The sequence below is a fragment of the Rhipicephalus microplus genome, chromosome 7, assembly GCF_043290135.1.
Source record: "Rhipicephalus microplus isolate Deutch F79 chromosome 7, USDA_Rmic, whole genome shotgun sequence".
In the NCBI taxonomy this organism is placed as follows: Eukaryota; Metazoa; Arthropoda; class Arachnida; order Ixodida; family Ixodidae; genus Rhipicephalus; species Rhipicephalus microplus.
The window spans coordinates 23,897,312-23,908,353 of NC_134706.1; the positions used below are offsets into that span (position 1 = coordinate 23,897,312).

An 11,042-nucleotide genomic window follows, 5' to 3' on the forward strand; every position below is an offset into this window, starting at 1 on the left:
CTTACTTTTTTTTGTTTTTTCCGGACAGTGCTCTATTAAATCGAAAACTCTACACCAGGAAAATATGAGTTTTGTGATATTGTACTTTTCGTAAACATATTGATGTAAATATACTTGTCTTGTATTTTTCTCATTTCAATGCTTAAAAAAGTGCCAAGAATAAATTACAACTTGCGCAATTACAAATAAAAAACAGTTGCGTATCTCCAACTCCAAGGGTTTCATAAGATTCATGAGTCCTTGTTTGAATTTGTCTTGCGTTTGAAATTGTCTTTCTTTGTCTACGTTCTACGTGTTTTTCTATTTACGTGTGTTTTGATAAGGTCACACAGTGAAACATTTTTTCGCTAGTTTGGTTCTTCAAAGCAGGGCGCGATTCTCACGGATGCAAACAAAAAAACTTAAGAATACCCCATAATTTTCTTTCCGTCATCTACAATTCCGGTGATATAAGAGTAAATTTGACTGGAAGCGTACATCGCAGGCAACATTATCGTTACTGATGTCGCAACATCACCTGATTATATTGAGGAACTGCATATACCTGCATACATAGTTAAAAACTGGTGATGCCATGTTTTAATTCGTGAGCACTGTAGATAGTTTTGCGCAAGGTGACAAATAAGCTGGTCTTATGTATTAGGGCTTGCTACTGTGTGAAAAAACTGGGGGACCGTTAAGCTCCGTTTTTCAGAGATGAACGCGATAGCAATATCCTGTTTTTCGTGCTTAATTCAATCACTCAGTATGTACTTTTTATTGCATGACGCTACTTGAACAATTTTATATGCCGAATACTACTGCGTGATTGAGGAAGTTGAAAGTGTCTCAATGACGGTTTCCCACGTGGCTGCATTTTGTGTAAAAAAAGGGTGCCATAGTTTAAAGCACGAGCAATATTATGGTATTACTGAGTTGCGCGAAAAAATTGAAATGCAAAAGCAAGACACCTGGACACAGTGCACACTGGAAACTGAAATATTATTGGGGTAAACAGATATATATGCAGTTACGAGAGCACGTGTGGTGAAAGGAAATAATTAGATGAGCAGAAATATTGTGTAAATGTTGCGCTTCCAGAAAAGCTACCTCAGAAGCAAGCAACATAACCGAGAGTTACGTGATACATGAATCACCAGCTTTGTTTATAAAATACGCCTCCTCGATTTCTCGCACTACCGTTTCCCTTAATCTAGTTTTAACTACCGTATCATCAAACAAAGATGCACAGCTGCACTCTCTACAATTTCATGATTGGTTAGAGAATGGTTGTCCGTCCAGAGAAGCTTTGTGATTCACAATTATATTATCGAATTCGAAATAATACTTCCCGCACGACAGCGCGCTGCCGTACAGTGAAAGAAAATGTCCGCACGGTGAAAAAAGATGATTGGATGTCAGCTCATATAATCATTTTTAGGGGCGAAGCTTCTTAGGGCGTGGGCTGTGCGTCCCCTGTAGCCTGTATGTAGCCACCTCTAGTTTAGTTCTTGCAGTGTTCACTAGATGGCGGTACTGTCCCCTGTATGTAGCCACCTCTAGTTTAGTTCTTGCAGTGTTCCCTAGATGGCGGTACCGTCTCCTGTATGTAGCCAACTCTCGTTTAGTTCTTGTAGTGTTTACTAGATGGTGGTACTTGTAGCTGATGATGAAAAGATGCAAGATGTTATAAACTAGAAAGCGGTACTTGTAGTGGATGAAAGATGCGAGATCTTATAAAATAGGAAAGATGTCACATATGGTGCGTGTCATTGGTTGAAGGCAATCGTTCGATTTTGTGCGGCGACGTACGCTAGGGGGAGCGATGTAATAAAATCGAGTGGGCAAAATGTACAGAGGATTCATGGTTTACCAGGTTTACCTCCGGAGCTTCGCCCACTCATCATCATTCACTTCGTGGATATGGCGGAATTTTTTTCCACCTCACGGGTTTTGGTAACCACATGTCTGTTTTCTTCAATAAAATGTCAGTTGTTAGTGTGCGCTGTGCCCAGGTGTCTTCCTTATGTACTTAAAAATTTTTCGCGCAACTCAGTTATGAAGAATTACGAACTCGCCCAGCAGACCATGCTTCTCAATAATATGTGTGTAAAATGTTTGAGAACTTTATGCACCCACTGCGCAGTCTTGAGAGAATACACGCAGTAACGTGTGTGCCTTGTGTAATGGTTGGCTGTCTTTAGACTGAGAAGTCACGTTGGTATTAAAGTGTTGTGATGCCCGATGGCAATGCACGCTTGTGTCACGCAATATTGCTGCGATAAGAAATGGTGTGCTGTGAAACCTGTTTACAGGATGCGTGTATTTGTTAAGCATGACAGTTTTTTTCTTTCATTTCCAACCAGAGGAAGGTAATCAAGCTTTGTTTCCGAGCAGATGCATGGCTGTGCCGTAGAGCTATGTGGCTGTGTGGCAGAGCAAATGGCCTGCAAGATTTCAATCATCACTCAAATCCAAAAACTTATATTTGTTTTTTTATTCTCTCAATTTTCGGTCATGGACAAGACGATTTTACACAATGCCACCGACGCCTCTGCCGGAATATCTGCGGAACTAGCTCTTTACCACTGTTAAGTTTATAACGGAAAACCTTAACGGAAAGTGGGTTACGGTTACAACAGACATTTTTAGTGTCCCATTGGCAAGAAATATCGCTAAAAGCCTCCGTTCCAACGCACACAGAGACCTATAGGCACCAGTTTTAGCAGTCACGCTATAGGCTATTCCTTGTCACAATACTTGTACATGTCAATCATACATACAAATCGCTTTTGACCAAACTACTTAAAGGTTGATTATCAGCTCATTTAAGGTATTCAATGTGCACGCAGTTCATACGGTCAACCGCAGGTCAATATTTTGTTTTGACTCAGTATGGACGCTCCATTTGCACGCCAGAAAAAAAGACACTGTGAAAAATTTCTTTACAAAACTCAAACGGTGTTCTTTTATGCTATTTATTATTGTCAAGTCGGAATTGATAAAGTGGAATATTTACTTGCACTGTACTATGACTCAGATCGTGTTGACCATAGCTTCAAGATAAGAAAAATCGCATGCAAGACTGACCTATTTCAAAATGAACTTTTACCAAAAGAATGAGAGCATGAAACCAAGTGCTTTCTAGCTTCACCTCTACTATCTCAAATTATTTGTTTATTCCATGTTAGAATTAGTGTGTTGCATTTTTTGGGTGCGTTATAATATTTGTTTATATATGTAGTTGTGTTGCAGATTGGGATTGAGGCAACTTTGATGATGTTTTGGGCTGACTATGTTAATTTTATGTATTCTACTTTTTGTAAATGCTCCCCTACTGTAATGCCAATTAGTGCTTTGGGTAATGAAATAAAGAGATAAATAAAAAAGTGGATAATTAAGCAAAAAATTTAAGCACAAAAAATATATCTCTTCCGGCAAAGTGGACTAACAGTAACGTGTGCCAACCACACACTTAAAATAATTTGCTAAGTTACAATTTTAGCTTTTATATCTTGAGAATAACTCGAGATATAAGGAAAACAACCCAACTGAACAAGGATGTTGAGGGGATGTGTACTGCCTTTGTTTTGGAGACGATGATGACTGCACGCAAACATTTCAATAAACAGCGATATTTCTACCTGAAGAATGATTTGGGCGGCTATAATTTTTGCCAGCAACACAAGCTGAACTCATATAGATGAATCATATGAATAGCTATATATAAAGGTATCCATATAAGGCCATGTTTAGGCCTATATGAAGGCTTCTAAATATAGCCATATATGGCCATATCCAGCAACACCCATATATGGGTATATAAAGGATTAGGTTCATCAAGTTGTATATTGCCCATATATGGCTACATCAAAAATTGGGCATATCAGGTTTTATAGGGCCAATATATGGGAATTTCACATAAAGCCTGATATGCCCAATTCCTGATGTAGTGATATATGGACATTTTAATATAGGTCTATATATAGGATTTTTGTAATGGAGTATACAGCGGGCGTGCCGATGCACAGATATATGCAGTTGTATCAATAGCAAAAATTTTAAAAAACACCCATAGAAATAGCTATGCAATCCGCTGAAGACACGCCAGGGAGTCAGTTCATGAAGGCGTACCTAATTACCAACTGAAGATTGCGTGTTGTTACATATCAGTCAGAGAAGTACCGGCTAAGTGCGGCTGGCAGCTTGCGGTGACAGCCTGCTTAGCTGAGAGTGCGACGTTCGATCATCAGTGCTCCTTGTGCGAACTTCGACACAAGACAAAGTAGACAAAGTAGTTCATAGATGTCTGAACTACACTTTACTGTTACTCTCACACTTTAAAGTTGTGTGTACACGAAGCAAGAAGCGCCGCTAACATATATACCAACACGGCCGGCCCGACAGGCTTAATGCTCGCTGGGCCGGGCACTGGGTAAGACCGCTCTCCACGCGGCGAGTTGGAATGATTGAAGATTCGGCATTTGAGATTCGGAACATTTCTAACTTTTACCTAAAGCAAGTAGAAGGATAAGCATGGCCAGATATACATTTATGGGGTGTGGCGCAATCGTACGACCACTCTTTTCTCGCCTCTGCCGGAAGACTTTGCGAAGCAATTGAGAGTGCTCTTTTACGTTTTGTCAACATTATGGCAAAAACAATTTCCCGTTTCTGTTAGGAGTTGCACGCAGCTCCAGGCTTACAAACGCTAAACTTGGAATTGTTACAGCAATACACGGACGATGCGAATACAGCCGGTACATGTGGGGGCATGTGCAAAAATGTGCGTTATAATCGCTGCGATACATACGTGCACCACAAAAATTACGCATGCTTGGTATATGTTAAACTAGCACCTCTCCGTGCCATTGAATCAAGCGTTTTATAGCCAACGACACCGAAACATACCACTGTACACGCTTCAATAACGTGCACGCTGCGCTGGTAGAAACAGTGCGTGCTCCAGTATTCACCAGCGTTTGCCAGTAAAAATTCCAGCGCTTCGCAGTGCGCACCAGCATCACAGCGGTTGAGCCAGCGCCCCTACCAGTGCGACACAGCTTTTTCACAGTGCACCCAGCGAAGTGCCAGTGATTACAAGCGTGTACCAGTGTCTCCAGCGTGTACCAGTGCCAAAGAACATACTAGAAGTACGCTGTTTTTGCAATAGGGATGTTGCCCTTCCAGCCTTAGTAGGGATGCTTGACCTCATGGTTACATAGACCAGTTGCTGCGAGATTAGTTGTGCGTAGCGTAAGGGGTATATATGTTATGTGTTAATGTGTTGTTTATGATTGCAATGTTTTTTTTTTCATATGTTCATTGTGAAAGTGGTACGTAAGCATTAGGAATTTGTTTTGAAAAATCAACGTTTTTTGATGTTCTCATTTCTTATGTACAAATTGTATTCTCCTTGTATACTTTCTCCCGTTAGACCCCCTACTTGCCTATGGCTATGGGTCTAATCAGTGTTGTGAATTTCTTGAAATGTAGTCATAACAACCTTAATAAAATGAAAATGAAAACAAAATCTATGGTAGCATACTTGTTCACAGCTGGATCGTACAAAATGCTGGACAAAGATCTATTTTATAACGTTAGTCTTAGCAGAAAGAGTGATTCTACTCTTTGAGGCAGTTGATGTCCTTTAGCCTGAAAGATTGTAAAATTGTGTGATAGACTAGGGTAACTCCCGCGGAGACTGTATGCCCTTTATTCAGGACGCATCACTCTATACTGACAAGGCAGTTTGTTGCCTCTTCTTCAACCTACAGTACCAGCACTCTGTCGAAGCGAGTGCGCCTACTCTATACAGCGGAGAGTTTCCACTACCCCTCAGAAGGAAATTAAATAGGATGGAAGCATTTCCTCCCTTAAAGAAAGTCACCAGCACTCTGCTGCCGTGGCGAGTGTATAGATATAAACCGTACATCGCCTGCTGCGCATACCCGAAACCGTGGCTCGTGATAATGTGCCATACGTTTCTGGAGAAAAAAGTTAATGGCTTACATGAATGAATTTTTGGGTTACTCGTGTCATGAGCAGGCGGTCGTCATCGTAAAACCTTTATACTATCCCATGCCAATCCAGGTCTCCACGAAGTGATGGAGGTGACCACGAAAGCAGCCAAACGTGTGCGTATGAATGAATGAATAGATAAATAGATATTTTGGATGAATGGACATATAGATAGTTTATTTGAGTGGTTGTAAGCACAGCACTAATGTGGGGCTCACTACCGCTATATTGAACCGCTTTCCTTGTCTATTTCCTGTTTGCATGATTACAGCATTACTCTTCTGACGTTAATAATTACCAGAGAACATTACCACTTGTTAAACATGTGGCGCGTTTCAAATTGGGTGCAGCACTATTGGTCCGTCGAGCTTCCCATATCACTTATAAGGGTATACTTGCAGTTGGGTGAATCCCAAATCACTTGCCAGTTGGAATAAAAACCTCCACACTCCAGGCGGCGAATATGGCATCAGCTTCATGTTTCCGTGGACATCTTTCTATGGGCCAATTTATTTTAGGACGCGTTTATCAGTGCACTGAATGATTACAATTGTTTATGTCTTTAATACCTTTGTAATTTAGTATAAATGGATGAGGGGTTGAATCTGTGTAATGTTTAGAAATAATTCATCCATTTATAGCATGTATAGAATTTGCAACGTGAAAGCATTCGTGATTTGGTGGTGCATAATGGACACTGCTCAAGTTTCTTCTTTCGTTTCATTGTTTTCGTCTCGGTCATTGTAGTGTGGCTCATGTTGCATGCAAATAGTATTTCAACTATTGTGTAAGGTAGTGTATTTGCGTAGCTGAGGTATGTGCACAGTTGCAGAAGTGTACGTTTCGAACTACGATGAGTGTCACATACTGACGTTTGCCTCTCACAAATATGACGCTGACAACGGGCATCACCAGCATAGTCGTTCCTATCGCCCCTGTTAAAGGAGCTTACAACTGCAGTCATGTGACAAAGCCTGGATAATAAAAGCGAGATATTAGCACACAACGTTTTCATCATAAATACCTGTGCTCTAGTGATGTACTGCTGTTTAAAACCGTAATGATACTTACTAGTATAGTGTGGACTATGCTATTATCACTGAATACACAATGTATCTCTACGGCTGATATTGATATATTGGGAGCTGGAAAAAATAGCTGGCTGTGACCATGCGTGGTTCATCATTTTCACCGTGTATACTATATTTTTACCTCACAGTGTGCGAAAACAGATAGTGTTTAACTATTATTGTGACCATTCTGGTTTTTCCTCTTGCTTTTAACAGCATCATCATTTTTAACAGCCACCGCATAGGTGAAAAGGTTTCATCAATAATATCAGTTATGCGGAAAGATTACGTCTGAAGTCGTCGTAAAGCTTTTTCTGAGGTATAGCAGAAGGAATAGTGACAGCGTTATTTGACCGACACGTCTCATGATTTTGACCGTTAAATGGTAAGACTAGGAGCACTCTGCCGAAAAAGTTGCACGTGTTCTGTATTGATAACCAGCATCATTACTAGATCTGAAACACCATTGTAATAAAATAAGTCAAAGTTATGCGCTCATAAACTTTTATTGCATTCTTCCAGCAATTGTTCACCATGACAGCTACTTCTTCAGCACAAGCAGTTCCGTCATCTCTAACGTCTTCCGGGTCTGCCACCTGGGTAAAAATAAATGCGCATTAACAAACAATGGCAATAAGCTCAATGGGCATGGAAAGTATATAAGTAAATTAAACTCAATTTTAGGATGAGATCGTACTGAAAGGATTTAGGTATTATACTTGCCCCTATCATTCTTTCTATATTAGAAAGAAATTTTCATACATTGCATTTTCTAAGCTTGAAATTCTTTTAATGTGCATGGAATGTCATGAAAAACGAGCTTCTATTGAACAGAGGACTGAACCGGCTGCTGAAATACCTGAAAGTTCTTAGAAAATGGCCTCCAGAATAAGTAGAGTCTTACAAATGTTTGTTGTTTTAGTCTAGCAAAAATAATGAGTCAAGGCTAACAATACAGCACATATGAAAATCTGCTCAGTCATACAAAACTTCAGAGGCTTTAGCGTAATTTTGATGGAAATAGAGTTGTATGTTTTAGTATAGCAATGAGTGCAGAAACCTCGTTCTCCTCTACTGCTGTTCTCTCAGCTCTACTATTCATCTTAAGTTTTCCCTCCCCTCTCAGTTTTGAAATCAGTGAAATACAAAAGTGTCCTCCAAAGCTTCCACGGGATCAGAACTTCTTTTTTCTTTCACCCAGAAACAAACTGATTCACTAATATTTCATTCGTGATGTATTTCAAATATATAGTTATACTCAGCTACACTTGTACCTGAATATTGTGAAGCAATTCAGAAAGTATAAGAATAACTATTCTTTATTGCTAAACAGTGCCCTAAAAGCAAAACAAAATCGTCTATCATTTCTCGTAGCAGAGCTGAAAAGGAATGAATATTTCGGAGAAGTCCTCGAGCGGTGTGCCAATCTTTTTTCATTCGATTCCGGGCTGAGGAGACGCACGCTGTCACGGCCATTTTTAATTTAAATATTGGGCTGGTAGTCTCTTAAAGGGTGCACGAACATGTGCTAATATAGAATATATAGTTTGAATACCACGTCTGTCTCGCGTCAATGTGGTCATAATTGACATTTCCATACACATGGCCTCGTAAGTAGGACCTTTCGATTCAAACTCACAGGAGTATTGTGTAGTCACTAGCACGCTGTGACTTGAGTCACCAAAGTCATTTGATGGTTTGAAAGTGACTGCTATGGGAGAATTTTCATTGCGGCTGTTAGCAACAAGGAGTTGCACCATGTTGCGATAACTCTACGTTCTCGTTCCTGAACAGCTTTTTGTGCGCAATACTGTTCTCGTTACGCTTTCGAGAGAAAACACATTATTGAAAACATTTCTCTGCCTTCAATCATCGGCTTGTTTAGTTCCATTGTCCTTTCTGAAACACGTGTGGTGTTAGCTGGCACTCGAATGGCCGTGTCAAAAATATCAGGCTGTGGCTTTCATGCCACAGCTGGAGACAATATGCGTACGAAGAACCACTTTATTTCTCGGGAGAAACCCACCCCACAAATGTGTTCACTGAAGAGGTCGAGAACAATTGTCTAGAGCGAAGGGCATCATCGTAGATGCCGTACTGTGCCTTCCGACATTGCCCTTGTCTACGGTGAAGAGTTCTTCGAGTGAGGTTTGATTGTCGCAACATCGCAACATAAGTGTCACAAGAAAACAGCGCGTGTCCGACTAAATTCGAGAGAAGCAACTTCTATTTGCAATAAGGACAGTCTTACTAAGGACGGCGTTAAAAAGCAATACCGGTTCTGGCTGTTTTCTGAGTTAGCAATACACTAACAGTGTTGACTATATTTCGAATAGTACTTATGTGAATGATGAATGTCGTTTTTATCTCCACATTGATTTGCGGAGGTACTAGCTAACCCACGTAGCACACAGTATTGTTTCAGAAATGCAAATGTAATTGGGTAACCTCTCCTAAAAAATTGTATTTCTGGTACAAAGGCGGCAAAAGGTTTGATAAAATCAAACTGTGTTATGCTGTTAAGGAGACCAGTTAGTGAAGTTTATAGAAAAACAAGAACAACAGCCTTTTTCTTTTTTAGTATTATTGCACAGTACTGCTTCTTACCGTCCCCTTCAAAGGCACGTCTTCGAACTGCTAGCATTTTTTCAGCTAGGGTGCTGGAACTGTTAGCCTAGTGCACAGAAAAAAAAAACGAAACCGGGCAACTTGAATGCACTAGTGATGCAAGTATAAAACGAATTGTGCAGCCTGTCTTGTTTCTCTTTTTTTACTGTCTTTTCTTTTCAGCAAGTTCTCTCTTTCGGTCTTTTGGATTCCTTTTTTAGTATTGTTTTCTGTCTTTACCTATTCCTTTAGCGTCCTTTCTTGCGGTTTCTGCTTCGTGCCCTTCTTTCTTTCACTTTTTCTTTGTAGATCTGCTTACTTCTTTGCCTTTCTTCGCTTCGTTTTGTGTACAGAGCCCTCCTTTTCTATTACGTGAATGTTTTTTCATCTCGTTCCCCTGCCAATTTCAACGTTCTTTTTGTGCTGTTACCTTTGTTTTTCTCCACGTCTGTATCTCTTTCTATCTGTCTCTATATTTCATTCTATCTCCTTTTTTACGCCCTTGTTCTCTCCCGCGGCTGACTAGTCCGGGAAAGTGGGAGATTGCGTGCCTGACAAACGGGTCGGGGAGGTAAGAGAGAGTACGGCGTCATAGTGATGACAGTTTTCGCGAAGGGTGACCGGGAGTTTACCTATAGCGTAAACAGCTGCACTATTAAAATGCATATCCAAAAGAAAACTATTATTGCATACCAGGACGCTTTTGTGAACCCGGTCGTCCTCCTCCACCAGGTCGTCCTCCACGTGGTATATTTATTCCGGCATGAGCACCGGGGGGCATAACTCGGACTGCATAGGCACATGACTGCCCATCATTCTGCATAATTGATAGAATGCAGGCGAATGCGACCAAAAAGACGACAATGCGGAAGCTTGAAAGCTTTGCCATCGTGATCTCACCACGAGGGCTGCCTGGTCTGGCTAACATCAAGGCGCCTTTATATACATGCTTGGAAAGAACAAGCAGGTGAAGAAAACAGAATATAGATAGTTTAGTGCTTAATTGACATTCAATGAAAGGCATTATTTTAGTGACGTGCCAATGTCGACAGCCTGCATGATGGCCGTAACGGAACCTCATTAAGCTATCTTTCTTGATTAGCTGAGTAGTATATTAGACAGATATATTAACTCCGCTTTATGAATAAACATTGAGCACACCGCTGAGCTCGGTGAATCAAAAACAATGTGTCATTACAGTAAGGAACACGGAAATTAAAAGCACACAAAGAATTCTTTTCAATCAACTTTCACATGTGCTTTGTTCAAATCTATGCATCAAAAAGATGACTCGTTCCATGCGTACTTACCTTTCGCCCCAAGTTGACAATTGGCCCTATCGGATACCGTGGCACGCAAGTAGTC

General features: G+C 40.5%; 1 long non-coding RNA gene across 1 annotated transcript; it reads right to left on the reverse strand.

Moving 5' to 3' along the window:
- Positions 1-7,557: 7,557 nt before the first annotated feature.
- On the reverse strand, positions 7,558-10,738 carry LOC142766869 (uncharacterized). The gene is made up of 2 exons (XR_012884635.1): positions 10,371-10,738; positions 7,558-7,666 (listed from the first exon to the last, which is right to left on the reverse strand). It is a non-coding gene; the product is annotated as an uncharacterized LOC142766869 (long non-coding RNA).
- Positions 10,739-11,042: the final 304 nt, after the last annotated feature.